Source organism: Pelecanus crispus, chromosome 7 (assembly GCF_030463565.1).
Source record: "Pelecanus crispus isolate bPelCri1 chromosome 7, bPelCri1.pri, whole genome shotgun sequence".
NCBI classification, from domain to species: Eukaryota; Metazoa; Chordata; class Aves; order Pelecaniformes; family Pelecanidae; genus Pelecanus; species Pelecanus crispus.
The window spans coordinates 42,402,960-42,415,175 of record NC_134649.1 but is presented as its reverse complement, the minus strand read 5'-3'; the positions used below and the strand labels follow the sequence as shown (position 1 = coordinate 42,415,175).

At 40.0% G+C, this 12,216-nt stretch overlaps 1 protein-coding gene across 1 annotated transcript in view; it reads right to left on the bottom strand.

Annotated features, from left to right (window-relative positions):
• Nucleotides 1-12,216, bottom strand: part of PTPRG (protein tyrosine phosphatase receptor type G) — a 417,051-nt gene that overhangs the window by 151,013 nt on the left and 253,822 nt on the right. The window lies entirely within an intron of this gene.

The window sequence follows — 12,216 nt, the reverse complement described above, 5'->3', positions numbered from 1 at the left end:
AATGGAACTTCTGAAATATGGGAGTTGCACAAGTAAAGTCTTTATCATAAATCTGATAATTAACCTGCATAACTGATTTCCCTTCTGGCAGCAGGCATAGGTTGGAATAAATAGCCTATTCAATACCTACTGCGAGAAGATTCCTCTATTTCGTGTTTACTTTAAGCAAGTATAAAAAACTAGGGACAAAGGGCCTTAAAGAGTCAAATTCCTTGCAATTTCAACAGAGTGCCCTGAATAATACATAAAGCAGCTACGCTCTTATCCCTAAAACCACAGGTGTGAACCAGATGTCATGCTTATCTTCTCTTGAGATTACAGCAAACAATTGCACACCTTCAGAATATAAAGTAAGCTTTGGATCAAGAAGCCCGAAATATATTAAAAGTGTGGCACTGAAGTTAAAAATTCAAATATTAACCTACAAATCACTGATTCATTTAAGAGTCTGTTTATAGCCTATGTTCTATAAAAGTTATATTTCTTTTATTTAACCTTTTTATAACAAGATGTATTATGAATCACAAATCTGAGATAAAACTACTTGCATAAACTTCAGCCTTGGTCAGCAAGGTATTGCCAAACAGATTCTTCAAATATTCCACCACTTATTTAAAATACACCATGGCTCAAGGAACAAAATTAAAGCCTTGATTTAATTTTTAAACTTTCCTATTATTGTAATAAAGGTTTAGAAAAAGGTAAGGAAAAGCTGCATGCAAATACTGAAAGGAGATTAGACCCAGAATGGTGTATCAAAGAGAATTTTAAAGTTTACTTACTACATAGTAACAAGACATGGTGCAAATGGTGCTCTAACCACACACCTTTGATCATAACCAACCACCTAAGAGTACATAGCCAGAGGATATTCCAAAATGTCCAGTTTCAAGAAAATAACTATTTTGTCACTCAACTAGCGAACGTCACTAATATGCTACTGTTTGTTACTGGAGGCGTTTCAGAAAAAGAACAACAGGGTCCTCCTCACCAGATGCACAACACAATCGTGCCCCAGTATGTTTTAAAGGTCATATTGCAGTATTTTCTCTCTTAAACTAGGTTCAGGCACCACCTGATCCTGAGTCCTGTGATGACACCGCAGGAGCAGCAGTGCTTGCTGCAGGGGGTGAGGGTCTGTTGCCTCTGATAGATGGTTCATGTCCTGTTTCAGTTTTTTCTTAGCTTTCCTCTTCCACCCTGGCTAGCTTCATTCTTTAATCCAGTGTGCCTGGTTTCCTTCCACGGCATCCCCTGTCAAACACACACACTCCAAAAGCTGTCAGCATCTAATGCTAACGATTCACTAAAAGAAGTCTTCCAGGTCAATTTATGACAGAAATATTGCAGGTTTGTAATTAGAGCCCTAGATAAGAAAGCCTTGTGTTTACTCAGTAATCCCCATATTCACTTAATAAAAGCATGCATCTCACTCTCATAGCTGTAGAGAAAAGGTGGTGAATGCGACCTGAATCCAACAGCTGTAATGTCATCTGCTTAATCTTGAGGGAGTTGAACTGCCCTGTTCATGTAACAGTATTCACCAGTGACCCAGAGCCTTATTCTGCCCTCCAGCAGCGGAGCCTGTTACTCCAGGGGAAAAAGCATCGAACATCTTGGCTCACTCACATTAAAAAAATGGAGTATGAAGAGTCATAGGCTAAGGTGTTAACATGACCCTGTCTGTAATGCTGAACCGTCAAACTTGGTTTGAGTTGAGAGCACAGACCCAGGCTGCTCAGCTCCATGGCAACACTAATGATTTAAACATCTTTATAACCTTTTAATAAAGATATAGGATAAAAGTTAAGGACAGTACAGAAAAATAAAGAATTTCAAATACAAAACTAATAAGTCTTCGAGCTTCACCGTATGTCTTATCCCCACCTCTGTTAGCGAATGGGTTTTTCTTACAAGGAAAATCTTTGGATGGTATTAAATGTGGTGACAAATATTCTTCTTCAGAAAAAACAGGTGAGACAATCTAGAGCTAGTTCTGGAGTCCAGTCTTAACTTCTGCAGAAAAAAAAGTGTAACAACGAGAAGAAAAGAAGCGCACAGGCAGATAACACAGCTTCTGCAACTGATGATTGCAACTTCATTACCGTGGAAAACAGGCAATGAAAGCGGCTGTTATCAGCCACTCCAACACCTGGTAACGCCTGTCAGGTAGCACAGGGCACAGCTTTTCCCTGCCTCGCTGGTCATGGGATCACAGCAGTGCTGTGAAAGGGAGTGTGTCTGGGCTCGCTATGCCAGGCTTGTATTAAACAGAAGGAAGAAAGAAATAGGAAGGAAAAGAAGTGAGATGGAGGAAGAAAAGGACAAACAAAGAAGAGACAGCATCCGTATCTCTCACGCCAAAGGCTGAAGATTTAGGTGAAGTCAGTGGCAGCTCTGGTAGCTTCCCACACTGCTCTGAGCAGGTCAAGTCACATTCAGGATCATGACTGTCTTCCCAGAATACCCAGTCACGTGGTGGTTGGTGTGTTGGTATTATAGGGTCCTGACATCCCAGGAGATCAAGAAATTGCAAGCATTGTATTTTATCTCCTTCCCTCCATCAATACATCATCTGGCCCTTTCACTCTCAAGAGCTTCCTTTACACAGACTGCCAGCCAAGGGCTACGGATGGCACGAGTGTATCCATTAATTACATCCACCAATGATTTACAAAACAACAGTTTTGATCTGCTAGTTTCCAGCTCCATTCCCTTCTCATTTAAGCACATACCTCGGAAGGTATCTCGATGTTTTTTAGATTATTTCAATCCGCCCTCTTTCTGTAGAGTTTCTTAACAATGCCACACACTGATCTTGTCTAGAGTAGTGTTGCCATGGATGTTGTCTGATACCCAAGGCTGCATTAATATAGCGCTGGAGAGCCCTCATAAAAACACTTGGTTCAGGCCACAGGTGCATCTAGCTCTGTACCCTGTCTCAAGTACCAAGCACTAACAGAAAGCAGGAACAAGACAGTGCGTGTTTACATGGACAAACAGCCAGTGTCCCTTTAGCTACACCCCTGCAGCTTCCAGCAAGCCTCAGAGGCCATTCTGAGCTGGAAGCTGCAAAATGACCATCCTTTGACTGGTTCATCCAAAACTCTGTTAAATCCTCTTTCCAACCTGTATTTACTACTGACCACTAGACGATCATTTCACAAGGGGTTCCACGATTCATGCACTTCGATGCCCTGCATGAAAAGTGTTCCCCTCTGTTGAATGCGCACCTTCTGTCTTTCTGGGCTCAGACCCTTAGTTATATCATGAAGCATAACAAGTAATGTCTATTTGACTTCTTTGAGATTTCATGGACCTTTGTAATCATGTGCCCTGAGTCACATTTTCCAAGCTGTCATGACAATTATTTAGATTCTTGTCTCATGCAAGGTGTTTTGTATCACTGAAGGTCCTCTATGTTTTTGGGATGTACAAAGCGTTTTTGAGGTTGGGCAATCAGAACTGCCCAAGTCATATGTACCATGGAGTAAAGATTTTTCCTGTTGATCATACTCATTTCCTAACAATTTCTTATCTTCCTATTTAGTTGCGCACGGAGCTCAGGTGTTCAGAGAGCTCTCTGTAAGGACTCCAGCAACACTTCCTTGAATGGCAATAACTAATTTAATGTTCACTACTATATGTGCATACTTGGAGTCTTCTTTTTAACCTAATTAAACTAGAAAATGAGATTTATATGATCCTGCTTTGTGTGTGTGTCTGCATATGACATGTTCAGTCCCTTGTAATAGCTTTAGAGCGCATTGACCAATTTCATCAAGACCTGAATGCCCACTCGGTTTCTCAAAGACTTTACACCCATAAAAGTTCCTTTGCAATTAAGTGGCGAAGTTAAAGAGAGACCCTATTAGTTTCACCGGTATGGATCAAAATATTGAAGACTCTCCCTGTCCTCCTTTACAAAGCACTTCATCATCACATCTAGCATGGGCAGCAGCCATTTCAGCAGCTGTCACGTTCCCTCCAAACTCAGGAGTGCTGTACACAGGTAAGCTGGGGCTTTTTTGACTTGAGAGTTGTACTGCATTCATTTCTGCACCCAGGAATGTACCAGGACACACAACGTACCTACTTGCTTTTACTTGGTGGGATTGACGTCAGTAGGTGCGGATTCCCATGAGTCATTGAGAAAATACCAGCATTTGGATCTAAGCACACACAATATTAATGGAAATCCACCATTCTGTTAAATATTGTAATATGGTAACTTTAATCATAAAGCCTCTCAGTATTTAAATTCTTCAGGCACTGTAGACATTTATACAACTAGCAGTAGATGAATTTTCAAATAGATACTTCTGAGTAATTATCCTCTTGAGACAGCACCAATTGCTAAATAATGCCTCAGTTTAATAGCACATAGCTCTTAAGAAATGAACAATTCTGGGGACTATTAAATCTCTCAGAAACGTAACAAAGATGGTGATAAATACCTTGCACTCCATTTTAGTCCTCATGTGGATGAGGAATAGGCCATTTTTTTCTCACCTGTTAGCTGGACTTCAAAGACGACTCCTGAGAAAATTAAGGGGCAGTGCCTCCTACTTGCTCTAATAAGGCAGGGTATGTAAATTTGCTCTTCCAGACATTGGCAAAGGTTCTTTACGAGCAAAATTAGTACTCAGACTCACAGGGAAAACTGTCTTAGAAAAACATATCAGAGGAAGAATAACTGGATGGGATAGCTGAGTGGGAACTCCTGAAAATGCCATAATCTTTACAGATTAACTGACAAGGAATAATTGGTCTGTCCTTCCAGAACATCCCTCTGTCGTTCCAGGGAAGAATTGCTGAGCAGAAAAATACAGGGAACAAAAAGAGAATTCAATCCAAACTCACACCAGTGAATTGAGGCATGACTGGGGAGAGACTTTTCAGACGAACCTGCTTTTATGTAACACACAAAGGTCTAGAATATCAGGAAAATGCAGACCTCTTGTTCATATAAAATTCTGGCCTTTATTCATGCTCCCTAAAGATGTTTTTCCTAAAACTCTGCCTGCTTGCATATTACTTACTGCTAATAAAAGAGCCTAGGGAAAGAAATTTGCATTCTCTGGTCACCAGAGGTCTGTGAATAGAGCAATTCAGTGTGTCGCTCCATAGAAAAGAAGGTTTCACAGTCAAGAGCAAAAAGATGGAAGCAAAAGGCATAAAAACACTTGTCTCCTCATCCTGACACCATTTTACCTCTCTGGGCATTCAGAAGCCTTTAGAGATGACGAGGTCTCCAAAGCAAACCATATCAGACTGTGTTTACCTTCATGCTAGTTCACTCAACGTCCCAGCTTCATTTCAAAAGCAGCCACCAATAACACACAGAAGAGGCCACCTCCTTATGCGGAGAAAGCAGAAGTTAAAATTAGTGCAATAAAGCCAATTTGTAGCAGCTGACTATCTGACCCCTAGTATCAAGTAGTTTCATCATCATTTGACCGTGCGTCATGACATGCTCCTGTACTTAATTCTGCTTTGAATGACGAATGAAAATAAGATGAATGATTTGATAACTTGGTGATCAAAAATTTCCATTGTACTTTCTTCCTCGTTAGAAAAAGTTACATTAAAAAAAGAGAAAGATTAATACAGAAGTGCCAGATTTTAAGCAATGATGGAGGACTTTACATAAAAAAGCTCAAAAAGTAAGGACAGTGAAGTATTTTTAGGTGTGCAATAAAACACAGCATTTTAATATATATATATATGCCACTTCGGGTTCAGCGTGCGATAAATTTCCATTAGTATCTCACTGACAATTGAAGCCCGCCTGAATACTAAATAAAGCCGCATAGCTGTTCTGCCGAGTCCTGTTGCGGAAAGGAAGGAAGGTCTGAAAAAACATAGGAAAACCAGTCTGTGTGTGAGGTTCAATCACAAACACTTCCTCTATGGCCACTCCAGAATTAGAACTGGAGGGATACGGCCACCCAAGAGCAGGCTCCCACCGCGTGGTGTAATCACGTGCCTGGACTTAAATGTGGCCTTGCCCTTGGCCTGTGAAGGGTTTCCCTCCAAACAGCTGTATCACACCTCGCTTCAGTTTCTGTGGGTCAAGTCATCAAGAGAAACAGAAGCAGCAAATCCCTGTGTTTGAATGTTTTTTAATTTCCATCATAAAAATTATTTTTTATTAAAAATTTATTAATTTTTATTAATTTTTTAAATTTCCATCCTGAAATTAACTGAGATTTAATAAACGCATAAGATCATTTTCAGAGCCTTACGTGGAAGAGGCTTCTAGAGCGGTTGTGCTGAGACCTGCTGGAACGAAGCTCCGGTGCATTCAGATGTAAGTTTGTACAGATAAAGTCTCCTTCGAACGCTATCTTACGATTTCAATTAATGATGGTTCAGTAAGAGAGTACATGAAGGAAGACTACGTCCTCAGTGAATACAGTGACTTTATTATTCTGACGTCTGGACCCACCCTGTGAGGTTTCAGACCTGGGATTCCTGGAGTTACAGGCCATTCCTCAGAAAGCCACACTCCCATCTGTAGATGTTCAAAAGCTGGTAGCACTAACAGCTTCCACACCAAAAACATCATGCTTGCTATACTATGTGGTATCAAACTTAATCTGCTAGACAAACGCAGGCGTGTTCACGGACACATATACCGAGTCCTGCCTCTATGAAATCACCTTTTCAGAACGTAAAGCATCTCACCAGCGCAACCTGACAAGTGCCAGATGAATGCATTAAGTTACCTCTTAAAAAAGAGGCAAGAATTACGTGGATTTTCTCTGGCCTAACTAGGCACGCAAACATGTCTGGGGGAAGACGGTTTCAAGAAGACCTAATGCGTAACATAACAAAGTATTGGAGCCGACTTAACTTTGGTGAGATTTCCTCCTCCTTCCTTCCACACCACAACCTGATTACAGCCACGTACAAATCTGAGTTTGTAATCACGATCATCTTGCTCTTTTCCATGTTAACAGCAGCAAGGCATAAATAAGGATGAACTTTCCTCCACAATAATAATGTCAGGCATTTTACTAAATCCGTGATATAAAGACATTTCACCCACTGTTAGATCCTCTTTATCACCTGCAGAATTTTGTCATATCTCACCAAGAAATAGTAGCTATATGCATACGGTTCTATAAGATTCAGAGCTTCCACATAAACACACACAAACGTATGCCTACAAGCTTAGGGAAACAATAGATTCTTTTTCAGCAGGATGCTGTGAAAAACAATGTTTATTTCCCTTTAAATGTGTGAAATTACAATAACTGATTGTCAGACCACTACAGTCTACTTATAAAACTCTGAGAAATTTTCGCTGTTTGCAAACTAGTCTGGAATGACTTCTGAAGGCCTTTGTTGGCGCCTGTCCCCAGAGAGGATGGAGATAATGCAGGCATCCCGCCTGCCGCAAGAACAAATCAATATTTTAACATTCTTACTGGATACTGTTGATCCAGACCTCACAAAGAGCCACCAGGAAAGTTAGCTACAGCATATTCTACAATTGTAAACCTGTCACAGACCAAGACTTTGGTTATTTTTGCCTGTATTTTCCTAGCATATTTCACAGATTTCAGATTTTAAAAAAGCAGTGACAGGCAGTCATTTGTTTGACCAGACCTTAACTCCTCAGATTCCAAAATTCGGCTTTTCTGGGAGTTCCAATTACTGGGGGCAAGAACTGAAATGAAGTTGTCAAGTGACAGTAATGGGCTCTCTTCCTCCTTTCCCCTCTTCCCCAAGACTGATGCTATTCATTTAGAGAAGGTCTATACACAAGACCATCTAATCTAATCTGCTGAAACCTCAGTGAGACCTGGCAGTATCTCAACTGGAAAATAGTTCTAAAATTAATAATAAGGCGACCTTTCAGTTTAACGCCTTGGCTATCACAGATACCTAATGGTGCACTTTGCACGAGTCACGCTCAGGCACTGGCAGCAGGAGAGGAACAAAGACAAGAATTAGAGTAGATTCCTCACTGCCATGCAAACGCAGCCGCTTTAAATGCAGAGTTACATACCAAGCAGCCAATTTTATTTCACAATACATTCCATTTCTGTGAGGCTTGATCTCAGTCTTTGCTCATGTAAAAAAGTCTCAAGACAATTCAGTGGGAGCAAAGGCTCCTTTTCCACTCTGTGCATACAGATAAAAATGAGTTGAGGCTTGTCCAGGGACTGCAAGACTGAGGTGACAGGGCACCACTTCTGAACCCCATCATTTCCTACTAAGTAGGAAGAAAAAAATTAATATCTTAATTTGTTAAATTCCAATTAATTATAATTCAATTTGGCAAGCCCTAATACAGGAAAATGTCTTTACTTTCCCATCTTGTAAGTTTTTAGGAGAATGTGAGACTATATGACTGATGGAAGGTTCCAAGTTTTTAAGTAGTGGATACTATAATATTTTCCTTAGATAAATGATTTTCCCAATGTTAAAATGTTAGTTTTAATGACATGAAATAGCCTTAATTGGTTGTGATGGGAAGTAAACCCTGAGACAAACATTGCATAAATAATTCACATCCTTCCATCTGGGGAACTTCTTCCTGAATTGCAAAGTGTCTCCAAACTGAAATGCAATACACATTATTTTAGCAGCAACTAAAAAAAAAATGCAGACTTCTTCCAATACACTGCATCTGGAGTGGAGAACATCTGCTATTCTGGAGTTGAGTGCATATTTTGAGACATAGTTTAGGAAGTTTTTTTGATTCTGGACTAGAACATTTTCTCCTAACACATGGTCTTCCACAGAGCTGGTCTCCGCTGTAACTGGATCTAACTCTAACACCTTGATCTATCTGTGGAAATCCACATTTCCCATGCTGTCCCAACTGGAATATGTAAAACCTTTTCTTCTTTTTCATCTACACTGTGCTGTGGCCAAGGCAGCATCTAAAAGACACGTGGAGACAGAGCTGTAGCATTTTTCATACTGGATTATGGTATATGACTCTAATGGTCTTGTATTGGCACTTACTGGTTCTTCATTTTAAGAGTTGGTTTCCTGTCCCGGAACAGCTTCAGGAACAACTTTTCCCCTAAGGACTTGCTGAAAGATCTATTGCTGGCAAAGGCACGCAAGGTGGGCCCCCTTGTTGTAACAGAAAATACATCTGATTGCAAATTCTCTGCAAAAGTTGTGGCAATTACTGCACCCTGCACAAAAAATGGGGGGGGGGGAGCCGCAGGGATGATGACACATGGAAGCAGTGAAACCACAAAACTCATTTACACTATTTGATACTATAAAATTCACCATGAAGAATGTAAGCAACCATATAGCTTCTATGTGGTGATCTTCCGGGTGTTCTGCAACTGAAATCTAATCATAGAATCATAGAATGCTTTGGGTTGGAAGGGACCTTGAGAGATCATCGAGCCCAACCCCCCTGCAGTAAGCAGGGACTGAACCTGCGAATATCACATCACAAATAATTTTGTTCTGATCACGTCACTTATTCAGGACAGCTGCTGACTTTCCCTGTGCGCCTGAAGGAAACTCAGACATTTGTGCAAGCCATGAAAAGTAAAGGTTTTCTTTAAAGGAATTATTCAGGAAAGATCACTGCCTCTGATGAAAATAGTGTTGATTTAAAACATGAATGTGTGAAACAAATCCCTCCGAAGTGAAAATATACTATCTATACATAACTTTTTTAAAGTGTGTATATATATTTAAATCAACAATAATATTCTTAAAAAGGGAAACTGCTGGAGACATACTTATTTTTTCTGCCTATTATACAAAATAAATATGGGAGCATAATGAAAGAATATATTATGCTTGCTTGTGTTCATTGTCACAATTTTTATAGGATCAAATCAAACAGACAATGGAAATGAGTTTTGCAGTTTCACTATGCCTCCTGGTTATCAAGTGATAAGTTCCTAGCTGACGACCCTTTTTTTTTCACTTTTAATGCAGATTCCAAAATACACAATTCCAACACACAGAGTGAAACTTTTAAAAATAGATTTTTCTTCTCTCTCTGCAAAAGCTTACAAACAATCGCACTTACAGAACAGGATATAATTTTTGTAGAGGATTCACTTGGATCATCTCCTTTTCACACAGCAAAGCACAAGATACCCTGGGACTGGACTCAAAAGGCAGAGTTTCCTAAGTCTGCCCCCACCCACTCTGAAGTCTGCTACGCTTAAAAGGTTTCTCCAGGCTTGGGTAGCTCTTAAACCTTGACATGAAGCGCTACTAGATGAGTCACAAATCATTTAACAGGATTCTGCTCTGCTTCCAGAGACTCACAAGCAACGCTCGCAGCTTTTTATACCTATCAAAGAGCATCAGAAAGGTGCTGAGATTCTCCACCCAAGAAGGGACTAAGAAAGGCAACAGGGATTTGACATGCCAGGAATTTTGCTTGCTTGCTTGCTCCCACTGAAGCCCACGGAGAAAGGCACCTAAACCACCCGAACCTTTCACGTGTCACTCCATGTAATTAGCAAAAGGCAGCCTGAATTAATTTCTCTCTCATGCGACATGGGAAAGGGGGAAAGACAGGAACATGTGATTTTCAAACCACAACACTGAGTCAGGGTGACTCGGAACAGGTACCAATTAGAAACAGCCAGTTCATGTTTTGAAACTGCCTCAATTCCGCTTGGCAACGTCTGTATTAAAACAGCTTGCTGAGAGAGGATGTGCATGGAGTCTCTTTTATGTTTCTTCATTCTCAAGATCTAAATCTTCAACACTCAGAGCTGCTGAGCAGTTTAAAAAAAAAAAAAAAAAGAAGAAGAAGAGAGGAAAGGAGAAAAGGAGAAAAGGAGAAAAGGAGAAAAAAGGAGAAAAAAGGAGAAAAAAGGAGAAAAAAGGAGAAAAAAAGGAGAAAAAAAGGAGAAAAAAGGAGAAAAAAGGAGAAAAGGAGGAAAAAAGAGAAAAGGGGAAAAAAAAGAGAAAAGGGGGAAAAAAGGAGAAAAGGAGAAAAGGAAAAAAGGAGAAAAAAGGAGAAAAAAGGAGAAAAAAGGAGAAAAAAGGAGAAAAAAGGAGAAAAAAGGAGAAAAGAAAAGAAAAAAGAAAAGAAAAAGGAGAAAAGAGAAAAGAAAAGAAAAAGGAGAAAAGAGAAAAGAAAAGAAAGCCTTCCATGCTCAAGAGTGATTTTGCAGAAAATCCCCAAACCACAGAAAAACAATTGCTTAGAACTTACATTTAATGTTAAGGGCTATTCAGGAAATGCAAAATGTCCTTTTTTAAAATGTTTAACCATATAAACAGCGACTGAGAAAGCATTTCTTATTAAGCATTTTTATGGTTACAGCTACTCTGCTGCTGAAAAAGCAACTACTTATAAAAATAAAGCTAATATTTATGGGCACTATAGCTCAGGAAGGGACCTCTTTTATAAGACATTTACTGCAGCAGCCATCGCAGCTGAATCATGTTATTGCACAAAAATGAGGGTTTTTTTTAAACTCAGGCTAACATTTAACAACTTTAAGTAAATTATAACATATGAAATTAACTTCCAACAGTACTAAAAACAGAATAGCAAGGACCAAATCTGTGAGGCGCTGATCATCCTCCCACCGTGTAAGTGCTTGCAATGGGGCCAAGAAGAAGGGAACACTGTGACCACCACAAAAACAGATGATTTACAGAGCTGTGCAGACGATTAACAAATTACTGTGCACAGGACACCTCTCCTTGAGTGGCTGCAACCCTGACGAGTTCAAAACTCCCCTCCTCATTACTCTCCCCCAGTGTCAAGCACTGGATACAACGCATCCTGTTTTACAACCATCATGAAGTCTACAAGGAGAAAACCCCACCACCCCTGTTCTCTAGGAGTTACGTCCTGATGATGTTCTCCTCGGTAACTGCAGGCAGCCTCATTTGTGAAAACTTCTGTTCTACAGCACTCATTACACAAAGACCTAATTACAGAAGTAGGGAGTTACCCTTCCGGACCTAGACGGCATGACCTTTAAAGTACAAGTTCAAGGTCATACTTCAGTTCACCCAAAGTTCCCAAGATGGTTATTTCACAATGTATGCACTAATCAAAGCCATGCTTTAGGATTTGGCAGACAAGCTGTTCTGTCTATCAGAATAACTCACAGATGGTATGTATGTGACACAACATATTCATCATGTTATATTCTTAGTATATGCAATTTTCCCCCTTGCTAAATTTTCCGGCATTCAGCAATGGCTCTAAGAATCTGCTGGTGCCTGGGAAGAGATACCCTT